The sequence below is a fragment of the Jaculus jaculus genome, chromosome X (assembly GCF_020740685.1).
Source record: "Jaculus jaculus isolate mJacJac1 chromosome X, mJacJac1.mat.Y.cur, whole genome shotgun sequence".
Classification (NCBI taxonomy): Eukaryota; Metazoa; Chordata; class Mammalia; order Rodentia; family Dipodidae; genus Jaculus; species Jaculus jaculus.
In genome coordinates this window covers 22,888,850-22,903,448 of record NC_059125.1, presented here as the reverse complement: position 1 = coordinate 22,903,448, position 14,599 = coordinate 22,888,850, and positions in this window count along the sequence as shown.

Here is a 14,599-nt window from a genome sequence, read left to right as displayed (position 1 = left end):
AAAACTTTTTGGACACAATGAAGGCAATCCTCAGGGGAAAATTCATAGCAATCAATGTCTTCATAAAAAAACAGAAAGATCCCAAATCAATAGCCTAACTATCCACCTATAGGCATTGGAAAAACAAGAAAAATCCAACCCAAAGAGCTTCAGAATCAAAGAAATAATTAAAATCAGAGCAGAAATTAATGAATTGGAAAACAAGGAAACAATTAAGGCAATTGACAAAACAAAGAGCTGGTTCTTTGAAAAAATAAACAAGATTGACAAACCTCTGGCCAATTTGATCAAGCATAAAAAGGAGAGACTCCAAATTAACAATATTCAAAATGAAAAAGGAGAGATCACAACAGACATGAGTGAGATCGGCAGAATCATCAGGACTTATTTCAAAAACCTCTACTCCACAAAACTGGAAAATGTGGAGGAGATGGATAAATTCCTGGATGGATATCATCTACCAAAGCTAAACTCAGAGCAGATTAATCACCTAAATGAACCCATCACACTCACGGAGATTGAAAAAGTAATAAAAAAACCTCCCAAAAAAGGAGAGTCCAGGACCAGATGGATTCCCAGACGAATTTTATCAAACCTTCATGGAAGAACTCAAACCAATCTTTCTAAAACTGTGCCACACAATTGAAGAACAGGGAAATCTACGCAATTCCTTCTATGAAGCTAGTATCACCCTAATCCCAAAACCAGGCAGAGATGCCACAAGAAAAGAAAACTACCGGCCTATTTCCCTAATGAACATAGATGCAAAGATCCTGAACATAATACTCGCAAACCGAATCCAACAACACATCAAAAGCATCATCCACCTTGACCAAGTGGGATTTATCCCAGGAACACAAGGGTGGTTCAACATACGAAAATCTGTCAATGTAATACACCACATAAACAAGCTTAAACATAAAAACCACACGATCATTTCGATAGATGCAGAAAAGGTCTTTGACAAGATACAACATCACTTCATGATCAAACATTGGAGAGAATCAGCATGGCCGGTTCACATCTTAACATAATAAAGGAAATATACAAAGCTCCAAAGGCCCAAATAATACTTAATGGAGAGAGATTGGAGGAATTCCCATTGATCTGGAACAAGACAGGGATGTCCTCTCTCACCTCTGCTTTTCAATATAGTTCTGGAAGTCCTAGCCCTAGCAATAAGGCTGGAGAAGGAAATAAAAGGGATACAATTTGAAAAGGAAGAAGTTAAGTTAGCTATATTTGCTGATGACATGATTGTATATGTAAGAGACCTGAAAGACTCCATCCCAAATCTCCTGAAGGCGCTTAACTTCTATAGTAAAGTAGCAGATTCAAAACCAATGCACAAAAATTGGTAGCATTTTTGTATGCAAATGACAAAGACACAGAAAAATAAATAAAGGACACAGTCCCATTTTCAATATCAACAAAAAATAAAATAAAATACCATGGAATAACGTTAACCAAGGAAATAAATGATCTATACAACGAAAATATAAAAACTCTCAAAAAAGGAATTGAGGAGGACTTGAGAAGATGGAAAGACCTCCCATGCTCCTGGATAGGCAGAATTAACATTGTGAAGATGGCAATCCTACCTAAGGCAATATATAGATTTAACGCAATTCCAATTAAAATCCCTACAGTGTTCTTCACAGAGATAGAAAAAATGATATCAAATTTCATATGGAAAGGCAGAAGGCCTCGCATATCCCAACATATCCTCAGCAAAAGTAATACCTCTGGTGGCATCACCATACCTGATCTAAAGCTATACTACAAAGCCATAGTAATAAAAACAGCATGATACTGGCATAAAAACAGGAGTATAGACCAATGGAATAGACTTGAGGACCCGGATTTTGGGTCAAGCAATAATAGCTACTTGATATTCAACAAAGGCCAAACAATATAGACTGGAAAAAAGATAGCATCTTCAACAAATGGTGCTGGACAAACTGGATAACCACATGCAGGAAACTAAAACTTGATCCATACATTTCACCATGCACTACACTCAAATCCAAATGGATCAAAGACCTCAACATAAGACCAGAAACTCGAAAACTACTGGAAGAAAATTTAGGAAGTACTTTCCATGATATAGGAACGGAAAAAGACTTCCTGAACAAAACCCCAGTGGCTCAAGTTCTTAAACAGTCACTCAACCATTGGGATCATATGAAGCTGAAGAGTTTCTTTAGGGACAAGCATATAATAAGCAAAGCTAATAGAATACCCACAGAATGGGAGAAAATATTTGCAGGTTATCCAACTGATAGAGGCCTTATCTCTAGAATTTACAATAACTCAAAAGTCTATACAATAAGAAGACAAATACCCACTCCCAAAATGGGGCACAGAGTTGAACAGGCAATTCACAGAGGAAGAGATACACATGGCAAACACACACTTAAAAAAATGTTCATCATCCCTAATCATGAGAGAAATGCAAATTAAAACAACTATGAGGTTCCACCTTACCCCAATAAGGATAGCCAACATCAAAAAGTCAAATGAAAATAAATGCTGGTGAGGATGTGGAGAAGCAGGGACACTCATCCACTGTTGGTGGGAATGCAGGATGGTACAACCACTTTGGAAAGCAACATGGAGACTCCTGAAAAAGCTGACTATAGAAATACCAACAGACCCAGTTATACCCTTACTGGGCATCTACCCTAAAACCTTCAAACCAAAGGCCAGAGAGATTTGCTCAACCATGTTTGTCGTGGCTCAATTCGTAATAGCTAAAAGCTGGAATCAACCCAGATGTCCATCATTAGAAGATTGGATAACAAAGATGTGGTATATCTACACAATGGAATTCTATACAGCAGTAAGAAAAAACAACATAAAGAAATTTGAGGAAAAATCATTGAACCTGGAACAGATCATTCTCAGCAAACTTACCTAATCACAGAAAAAAAATCAACACATAGTCTCACTCATCTACAACACCTAACCTGAATCTACCCAAGATGTCTTACACACCCAGCAAGCACCTCATGGACTAGACAAAAGGATGGATAGGAGGGCGGGGAGGGCATCGAAAGGTCGAAAACAGTAATCTGGACCCAAACGGCAATGGTACCATAAAATTCTACTTCCTAAAAGACAGACCAAATGGCTGAACCTTCACTAGACCCTTACAGGAAACACCTGAACCACAAGACATGGAGAGGGTAAGATCAAGACTGACCTAAATCTCCTACATCTTCCCTCCCTCCCTCTCCCCCTCTCCCCTCTATCTCTCTCCTCTCTAACTCTTGTATATTAGTTATGTTCTTCCTAAGTTTCTTAGTGGACAATGACCTGTACCCCCCACTTCCAGCTTGGGCCTACCATCCACAATGAGCTTTTGATCAGAGAAACCTACAAGGTTTCCCAAAACAATGATAGACTTCTGTCAGAGTACTTGACCCACCAAAGGCCAGTGGTAAGATCCTATTGCTGAAGACTCCATACGCAGCTGACACGTAAAATGGAATGACATGGCTGGAAGCCAGGAGAGAGTCAGTCCCCAGACAGTCAGCGTGTCTAGTGCCAGAAGGCGCTACATAGGCGACTGGGGAAAATGACCAAGATCTGTCCAAGCAACACATTGTTTAACCTAATTAGCAACAAATAACCGGATGTGATGCTCACACAAGTGCAATAGTGGTACACAGCCATGGTGAGGAATCAATTGCTCTTCATTTGGCTAACTGATCCCCTCAGTGGTACTAGACCCATAGCTGGAGCTGGGAAACAAGTCAGAACCATACCCCAACACAAGCCCACTCTATAATATCAAGCTACCATCAATCACGGAGTATAAGAGGGCCTACACCTATCAAACTGTCTATCAAAAAAGTACGTGTTATCTCAATCTTCCGGATCCTAACCTACTCTCTGTTGGAGATTCTGCTTCACTTTTCCAGATAAATGCAGATCCTAAGAAGAGAGTTGCCCCAACATACCTCAAACGGGGCCCAACTGAAATTAAGGATAACTGGTGAAACAAGCAAGGGTGATGTTTTCCTGTGAACCTGGTACCAGCACAAAGGGGAAGGAGACCAACGCAGAGAAAAATCATCTCCTTCCAAATCAGAGAGCCACATCCTCAGAGGCCCCCAGCACCTCAGCACTGAAGCAGACCAAAAATGAACTCAACATGGCTCAAGGAAATTTTGTAGAAGAGGGGGTGGAAAGAATGTCAGAGTCACATATTGGGTCATGATTTGCAGAGACATTTATCATACCAATAACTGGGGGTTAACTGCACAATACACGACCCATTTACATCAACAAAGAGGGTCAATTGGAGGTGGTAGAACACAGATGAGCCTAATCACTGGTACCAAACTGTCTGTATTTACTGAAAATAACACTAATAAATTAAATTTTAAAAAAAAAGAAAAGAAGCAATACTGCGTATTACCTTTATTTTGTTTTGATAGTTTTCAAAAATCTTTTAAGCAAGAAATTTACCATATTTCTTGTTATTTAGATACTTTTGTTTATTTGAAAACAGAGAGAGAGAAGAGAGATAGTCGGTGTGCCAAGGCTTCATCACTCCACACAAACTCCAGATGCATGTGCCACGTTATGCCTCTGGCTCTATGTGTGTACTGGGGAATCGAACCCTGGCTGTTATGCTTTGCAAGCAAAAGCCTTAACCACTTATCCATTTCTCCAGCCCCAGATTTCATGTTTTGTCATCGTCTTATATGTTGCCTTTCAGTGGTAGCTTTTTTGGTTATTAGTTTTGTTGAGCTTTTTTTAGAGTGGGGGAAAATAGATAAGGGCTGCTTTGTTTAGGGTGTCATTTTCTGCTTTGGCAAAGTCTGAAGATATTTCCTGGCTCAAATTTAAATTCAAAACAACATCTATCCTCCAATTCAAAGTATATCATTATTAAATATTTCAGTGAATTTCTCTGAGCTCTACATTATCTCTTGAGAATGGAACATTCAAAGCAAATTTAGAGTTTGCTACTGAATTTGTAGTAAAGGAAGGCAGAATGACTGTGGCTAAAAAAGATACATGGAACACCATGGATTTAAAAGTGTGAGAATATCAACCTTTTGGTCTACTCTTAAGATGCAAATCCAGGAGGGTTAGATAAACTATCATTACCTGAGGTAATTGCTATCCTATAATTGAGGAGGAAGCCACACAAAGCCACAAAAATTGTCATTTCTGTCAGACAAATAGGAACAGAGGAGTTATATCATATTCTGATAATTCTATCTTTGTACCACACTAACTTCATTTGGAAACCTGATGTTGGGGTACAGTTAGCTCGTGTAATAATCCCACCACTATCTCAACTGCCTTGGGTGATAGCCTTAATATATATTAATCATAAAAGAGAAGAATGTAAAGTATAAAGTAAGGGGTTTGGGATGAAATCCTGACATTTCTACTTTACATATCCCTTTTTAGAAAACAAACTGGTTAATCTACAGAGTATAGAAAACAGATTCTGGCTTTGACTCTAACTCTTGGCAATGTGCAATCTTGGTGATATTACTCATCTATGCTCCGGAGTCATGTGATTGAAACCATTATACCAATAATGTCAATATCATGGAATCTAGTTGCAACTTTTCTAGTAAGGGGAATCAATCAAAATATTTATCTCTAAGCAATATATTTCTCTTAATATGAGCAAGGTGTTCTAAGGTAAAAAAGAGAATCTTAATTATATTTTTGGTGAGGTGTTTTTCTCCTTTTACAATATCTATGAACTATTTGGAAAGGGTTGCTTCTGCAGGTGCTTTTGTTTTGAAAATGTATGATCAGTAAAATGTAGCGTAATCTTCATAGATGATTCTGATAGTGACATTAAACAAGAAATCAGTGAAATTAATGTTAATAATATATTATCAATTTTAATATTTCTAAATTATTGAAATTCATCTGGTAATAGTAATAGCTTTTAAAATTATTTTAAAACTTTATTTTCCAGCAGAGAGAGATGGGGGCATAGAATGGGTGCACCAGGGCCTACATCCACTGCAAAGAAACTGCAGATGCATGTGCCACTTTGCGCATCTGGCTTTATGTGGGAACTGGGAATCAAATCTGGGTTGTTAGGCTTTGCAGTTAAGCACCTGAACTGCTAATCCATCTCTTCAGCCCAACAGTAATATATTAATGAAATATTTTACATTGTTTTCTCTTCAAAATCCAATATTTGAGCGCTTCATGGTGGCACACACCTTTGAACCCAGAACTTGGGAGGCAGAGTTAGGAGGATCACTGTGAGTTTGAGGCCAGCCTGGAGCTACAGGGTGAGTTCTAGGTCAACATGCACTATATTGAGACCCTACCTAAAAAAAGTCCAGTATGGATTTTCTAGTTACAACACATTTCAATTATTTTTTAAATTTTTTTGTTTATTCTTATTTATTTGAGAGCGACACAGAGAGAAAGAGGCAGAGAGTGAGAGAGAAAATGGAGCGCCAGGGCCTTCAGCCACTGAAAACGAAGTCCAAATGCGTGCGCCCCCTTGTGGATCTGGCTAACGTGGGTTATGGGGAATTGAGCCTCAAACTGGGGTCCTGAGGCTTCACAGGCAAGTGCTTAACTGCTAAGTCATCTCTCCAGCCCCCACATTTCAATTATTATCAACCACATAGTAAATGTTCCTTAGCAATATATTGTTTCTGACCACAATAGTGAATGGTGCAGGAACTATTTGACCTGACAATGTAGTTATGTCTGCTAAGAATATTTGCTCAAGTTGTTACCTGCTCATTAAATTACAAGGAGTATAAAAACACTAAACTACTCAGTTACCATGAGGGGTCTAATGAAAAATGAAGAGTGATATTTCACCTCACTTTATTAAAATTCCACTGTGTGAGACCTCTCTCTCTCTTTCTTTCTCTCTCTCTCTCTCTCTCTCTCTCTCTCTCTCTCTTTCTCTCTCTCTCTCTCTCTCTCTCTCTCTCTCTCTCTCTCTCTCTCTCTCTCTCTCTCACACACACACACACACACACACACACTTCTCTTGGTACATTTGAGAGCCAAAGGAGGATGGGGAGGATTCCTTTGGAATGCTGTCTTCCAGACATGATGTGGCCATTGGACTCCTAACTTTGTAGCCACTGTCATTACCTGCAAAAGACTTGCACAATGTTGGCTTCATTAACATGTTGCCTTGGATGATGGCTAAAAATGTTATAATAATCATCTAAATAAGACATATGAAAATCTACTTTCTTGAATAATGGCATATGCAGAAACCATAGATTGTTACTAGAAATTTTCAGTGCCAGGGATGTGACACCTTCCAGTGAGTTGTTGGCCAGGGAGGTCCCTGTTGCCTCCAAATCATTACAGGCTATTTCCAAGGCCCTTAGTTTCCCTTGAGAAATAGCTGGGCATGGTGTTGCATGCCTTTAATTCCAGCACTCAGAAGGCAGAGGTAGGAGGATTGCCATGAGTTCAAGGCCACCCTGAGATGACAAAGTTAATTCCAGGTCAGCCTGGACCAGAGTGAGAGATGGTAAGACCCTATTGCTGACGACTTCACATGCCTGAGTGGCAAAGTCAATGAGAAAGCAAGCTGGTGATGAGCAGAAAACCTCCCTTTAGCCCAGCCAACTGAAAGCTGGAAAAACCTGCATTGTATGCAGCCTTATGGGAGACAGAAATCATCAGTGGTGAAAACAGTGGACACTGGAATCCTCAAGTTTGGCGAGGCAGGGTAATTGACTGAATGAGCACATTAGTGGCATGTCTGCTCTGGGGAAAAACAACTGCTCTCTAATTGGACTGAAGTCCCACTCTATGGGAGGTAATACATGTCTGGTACTAAAAAACAAATCAAAAGCAGGGGGGGGTTCATGAGCTTTAGGGGTGTAAAGCCTGTTCTTGTCTGGATAATTGCATATATTACACTCACCTAATTGCCCTGAAAGTACTACACTTAATGTTCATATTCATATATCAATGCTAATCTTACTTCTGGTTAGAGAAGCTTATCTTTTCGGATGGCAATGACCACTGGGATGACCCAAAAGGTAACATGGTGCTGAGAAGAAGGGATGGAGGATTCTCCAGCACTGAAACATCTCACACCCTCCAAGGAACAGGGTACATTGCAGAAAAGGTGACAGAAAGAATGTAAGAGCCAAAGGAGGGGCATTACTCCTTACATAACAACTGTCTGGACAGAAATTGGCCTTGATACCCAAGACCTTGCAGTGCCTAGCAATATCTACACAAGGCTCTCATAATAGGAAAAAAAAAAAAGATGATGACATCAAATTAAAAGAGAGAATAATGGAGAGAGAGAAGGGGGATATGAAAGAAAGCAGAGTTATGAAGGGGAAAGTAGGGGAGGGGAATACCATAGTATGTTGTCTGTAAGTATAGAAGTTGTCAATAATATATATACATATATATTTAAAAACATCATAATAATCAATGGAGAAGACAGACTATTTTGAAAGAAGGATGGTGTAGCAGACAGATTCAGGTTCACTGAGATGAACTTTTAAACCAGACACAGTTATGGAGGAAGGGATATTTATTGAAGCTTACAGACCCAGTGGAGTTCTGTTATGCAGAAGAAACTGGCCTGCTTTCACAGGACCAAGCAGAAAGCGAGAAGCACAAGCCAAGAGACAAAATGCACACTTTTCATATCTTTAGACTGAAATCTGAAACCCACCACCACACCTTAAGATCCACCCAGTGACACTGCCTGCCGCCAGGTGGCTGCAGATGCAAACTACAAACAAACAACTGAATATATTGGGGGCCATCTATTCAAACCACCACAAATGGGTTCTGAGGAAGGGGTATTAGAGACATTGGACAAAAGAAGGCAATGGGAATGGATTATGGTCAAAATACATCATGTGCATGTATGAAAATTGTCAATAAAATGTGATGATTTCTATGTAAAATGCCTAGCATAGATTCATATGACTGAATACTTAATTCTAGGTATGATGCTGTTTGGGAAGTTTGTTGGATCTTTAGGAGGTAGATGCTTGCTCAGTGTGGAGGAATTGAGGTGTTACAGCTCAGTTCCATTTGCTACTTGGTCTCTCTATTTTCTCTTTGCTGATAGGATGACATGACATTAGTTAGTACTATGATTTGTCTACCCATCAAAACTGTAAGCCTAAAATAAGCTCTTTTCTTCATTAAGCTGATTCTGGTAAAGTATTTTTCCCAGCAACAAGAAAGAAACTGATACAAGCTAAAATAGATTCCATCATATTATCTCCTTGAATTTATCATAGCATTCTATTCAAACTGCACCACTGAGAATGATGCTCTCACTATAAATGTATAAAGCATGCTGTATATAAGAATACTGATCAGTTTTACCTTTTCCTATTCAGAATTACATTTTATTATACTAATGCTTATTATAGTAACTACTGTATTAACTCAGAATTTTAACATTTTGCTTCATAAATAGTATGAAACTTGGTACCCATAAATCAAAGCACTAAATTGGAAGTTTAAAGTTAATATTTATAAACTAACCTACTAAATCACAACTTTAAAATTTAGAATTCATTAATAAGAACTTTTGTTTGCATGATGTATAAATCAAAGCACTTGTAACTAATTCTTGGAAGTTAATGTATATAAATCAGAATTCTGAAAGTTAGCATTAATAAATCAGGGAAATGCATTTCACTTTGTAGATTTCTTTTTTAATGGAATAATTTTATTGTGAAAAAAATGAATTTCAGAACTTACTTTGATAGCCATTTCCAGAATACTTTTCTTGTCTAATTTGAGCCTATTTTTTGTGTTAGTATGAAAATATACAGCATGTATCTTTTCACATACAAGGTCTTATATTCTTGAAAAAAAATAATTAAGTCACACTATGGGTTTGCCACATTTAGGCCACAAAGATTAACTTTGCTTTCTGGGTATAATTTGCTGCAGTTTTGATTATTATTTTTTAAGTGTCTACAGTCCTTTGAACGTGATATGAGCAAACCTGTAAAAAAGTATGTTCTTACACAGGTCCTGTTAGCACAGACTATGTTGGATGAATTGCTCCTGGATTCTCATATGTTATGTCTGTTTGTAAGGGTCTATTTGTATGTCAGCCAAAATAATGGGAACAGCCTGATTCTCTTATTGTAATGTGTTATTGTTAGCTCAGAAGGGACAATTGCTTCACCTTCTTCATGGTTAGATTCCCTGGATTGCTGACTCACCCACAACATACTGAAGTCTGTCTTTTCCACTCCATTAAAATTGCTCTTATTATAGTTATCAAAGACATTCGTGACGCCAGAGGTCAAAAGTCTCATTGAGTCCTTATCTTTAATGAATATTTCTTTATCATCAGCATCTCTTGCCTTTCTAGCACCTCTTTTTAGTCTCCTATATAGAACTTAACATCCTAACATTTATGTATGTGTATGTATGTATGTATGTATGTATGTATGTATGTATGTATGTATGTATGTATTTTGACACAGTGTGTCACCATGTACTCTAGGCTGATATCTTTCTTTTAAGTCTAGCTCAGACTCTAAGTGCTAGGATTATAGTTATGGACCATCACATCTGGCTCCTAATACCTCTTAACTTAGATGGTAATGTTTTATGTAGTCCTCTTCTTGTGCATCCTATTTTCTTACCAGATGTGTGTTCATATTTTTAACTAGCATCTGCCTCTTAAATATTGATCATTTATTCAGCTTATTTACCTGATATGGATATATTTTACTTTATACTTCACCTTTTGCATACAATTATCCCCTTAGTATACACACTCAAAGGATTTTTTTCTAAATCAACTTTTTTTAAAATCCACCCCAAGTCCTATATATCATCAGAAAAGATTTTATTTTCAAATATCTTTGAGTCCTTTTCTAAAGCCACAGTTTACTTAAGGCCCTGATAAAATTTTCCTTGGGCCATTCTCACTGTCTCCCAACAGCTTCCCATGAAGGAAATCTGATCACATAATTTCTTTGAATTCACTTATATTTATGTCTCCTTATGTAGCTGGTCTTTAAAGCTCAGTTAGCAGTTCTTAAGACATTTTTAGTTGTCACAAATTGTAGTGGTGTTGCTAGATGCCCAGAACATACAACTACAATAAAGAATTTTCTAACCTTAAATGCCAGTCTTGCATGGGTTCAGAAATCCTGCTCTAGGGAAACCAAGTATGCATATTTCACCAAAAGAATGATGTTGCTATGTGGCTCTAAGCCTTTGGACATGAATATATTGAATTGTGGGGGGGGTGGGGTGGGTGTCGTGTGTAAGGGCCATGCACATGTGTGCTTGTGGAGACTTTAGGACAACTTCAGGTGTCATCGTCAGGAATGTCATCCATCTCGTTTGAGACAGGGTTTCTCATTGGCTTACAGCTTTGCCAAGTAGGCTAGATTGGCCAGCCACGGAGCCTCAGGCACCTGTTTATATCTGCCTTCCCATCACTGAGATTATAAGCATATACTATCATGTCTAGACTTTGTCTGCTTTTTTTATTTTTTAATTTTTATTTATTTATTTGAGAACAACAGACAGAGAGAGAAAGAGGCAGATAGAGACAGGGAGAGAGAGAATGGGTGTGCCAGGGTCTCCAGCCATTGCAAATGATCTCCAGACATGTGTGCCCTCTTGTGCATCTGGCCAACGTGGGTCCTGGTTAATTGAGCTTCGAACTGGGGTCCTTAGGCTTTACAGGCAAGCACTTAACCACTAAGCCATCTCTCCAGTCCATCTCCTTTGTGTCTTTAAGTGAATCCTGGGAGACAAATAGCAGGTCCTCATGTGTGTAAGTCAATCACATTACTGATTTAATCATCTTTCCAGCCCTAGATATGAACTAGTGGCTACAGAGAACTCAGCACTAAATAGGACTGCTAACAGGCCTACTAAAATTCAGGGATCTTTGAGGAAGAGAGGTTGGAAAGACTGTAACTGTAAAAGCCACATGATAGGTAAAAATATCCCAAGGCACAGGTCCCCTTAACAGAGACTGAGTCCTTAATTATTCCACAGTGAATACCAATAACCCCACTGAGGGGACCCACTCATGAAAATTTGAACGTGATCTTTGTAAAAATATAAAACATAAATTAAAAATATATATTTCATCATTATTAAATATAATGTTATTAAATAATTATTCAATATTGTCAAATTTAAAGAGATGCTATATACATGGTATATCCATTGTCTGAAGTCCATTTCCAAGTATAGGCTATAAAAGCAAAGTTTAGCACATAAAATATGAAGACTGCCTCATAACTTATGAGGGTACACTCACCTGCACGCTGATTGACCCCCCTCAATGAACACCTCTCACGGGGCACTAGTCTGCTGGGTTTCTGTTGCCCCACATTGGGCACCAGATGCTGGGCTCCTCCCCCCACCCACCTCCACATATCCATTGTCTGAAGTGGTTGTCTTCACCTTGGAAAGTCCATTTCAACATTTCTTCATCTGTAATAGTTTTATTTTCCTCCCTAACCTTGGTGACAATGTTATGACCAGTGTATAAATAACTATATGCATGGAACTTAGAGTGATTTTGAGTTGGAACATAACTCCATCGTACTAGTCGGTATAGAGTTGAGCAAAGAAAACAAATGCTATGAATACAGAATACCAAATCAACAAGTTTGTCATTAGGACTTCATCAGATATTAACATAAGGAAATCAGTTACACATTTGCCACCCCATTGAACTTCAGTATTAACTTGACTGGCTTTGTAGGGTATTACTTACACATAATACAGTCAGATTTTCATTGCTGCCAGAAAACACCCAATCAAGAGCAGCTTGTTGGAGCAAAGGGTTTATTTTGGCTTCTAGACTTGACAGGAAGCTCCATGATGGCAGGGAAAAATAATGGCATGAACAGAGTGTGGACATCACCTCCTGGCTAACATCAGGTGGACAACAGGAAAAAAAACAGTGTGCCAAACACTGTCAAGGGAATGTTGGCTATAATACCCATAAGCCCTACCTCAGTAATACACTGCATCCAGGAGGCTTTACTTCCCAAATTGCCATCAGCTGGGGACCTAAGCATTCAGAACATATAAGTTTATGGGGGACACCTGAATCAAGCCACCACATTCTGCTCCTGGCCCCCATAAACTGATAACCATACATTATATAAAATGTAATACTTTCAGTCCAACTTTAAAAGTCCTATAGTTTTTATCAATCTCAATGATATTCAAATATCTGCATAGTCCAAGATCTTTAACTGAGACAAAATACCCTCCCCCAAAACCAAACAACCCATAATAGCACAAACTAAGCATTCACACTGCAAAAGATGGCATTAGGCATAGCAAAGAAATATTTAACCAATTTAAGATTTAAAGCAAACAGGGAAAATTCAAACTCTGTAACATCAAGTACTATAATTCTAGCTAGTAAAAAATCTCTAGAGTTCCAATTCCACCCCTCTAACTAGGCTACTCACAATGCCAGAAAACTTCATCTGGTGCCAGCAGCTCTCCTTAGCAGCCATTTCGTGGTCCTGAAATCTCCATTGGATCTCCACTGCAACCCATGGTCCATCCACATGGTTCCATCTGGCCTACATGCAGGTAATCCAACAAGCCTGCTTCACATTGCCCATAACTATTTGCAAAATATAAAACCATGTTGCATATTTAATGACCCTCACTTTTCTGCATTTGTTATACTCCATAATATCAGTTGGAGTGCTAATTTGTTAATCCAGGGGGGATAAAGCATATTTTGAAGAATGGGACACTCCTTAAGTATTCAGGCTGCTACAAAAGACTGCATTCTTTCTGTTGTCCCAATGCAGGTCAGCTGGCCCAATCTCAATGGCTGTAATCTCTCACACAATTGCAACTGAATAGGTAGAAGTTTCAGCTCAAAGATTTCTTGCTATGCCATATCCCTTATGTACACCAGCCCATTTCTATGCAATGCAACCCTGCACATGTTGTCAGGACATGGACATAACAGCAAGCCTCTCACACAAACTGTTTCTACTTAGTCCAGTGAGAGCTTTTGCTTACCCTCACAAGCCATGCCTTATAGTTCTTATTGCATTCAGGTCTTTCACCTCTGACCAGAATAGTACTTACAGCACTAGAAGGTGTGTCCTAGGCCAACATTTCAAATTAATCCACATTCCTCTCAAAATTTAGCTCCAAAAGGTCAAAATCCACACACTCAAATGTCTAGCAATAGTGGTACCAATTCTTGGTACCAACGTTACTGTTGCAGTCAGGTTCACATTGCTGCCATAAAACACCCCACCAAGAGTAGCTCATGGGAAAGAAAGGTTTATTTTGGTTTGCAGACTCTGGCAGCATCTCCATGATGGCAGGGGAAAACGATGCTATGAACAGAGGGTGAACATCACCTCTTGGCCAACATCACATATACAACAGCAACAGAAGAGTGTGCCAGTCACTGGCAAGGGAACACTGGCTATAACATTCGTAGGCCCACCCCCAATAATACACTGCCTCCAAAAGGATTAAATTCCCAAATTACCATCAGCTGGCCATCTAAGCATTTACAACATATATGTTTATAGGGGAAGTCTGAATCAAGCCACCACATACAGTAAGTGACAAGCAAAATCTTCCCACATAAAAT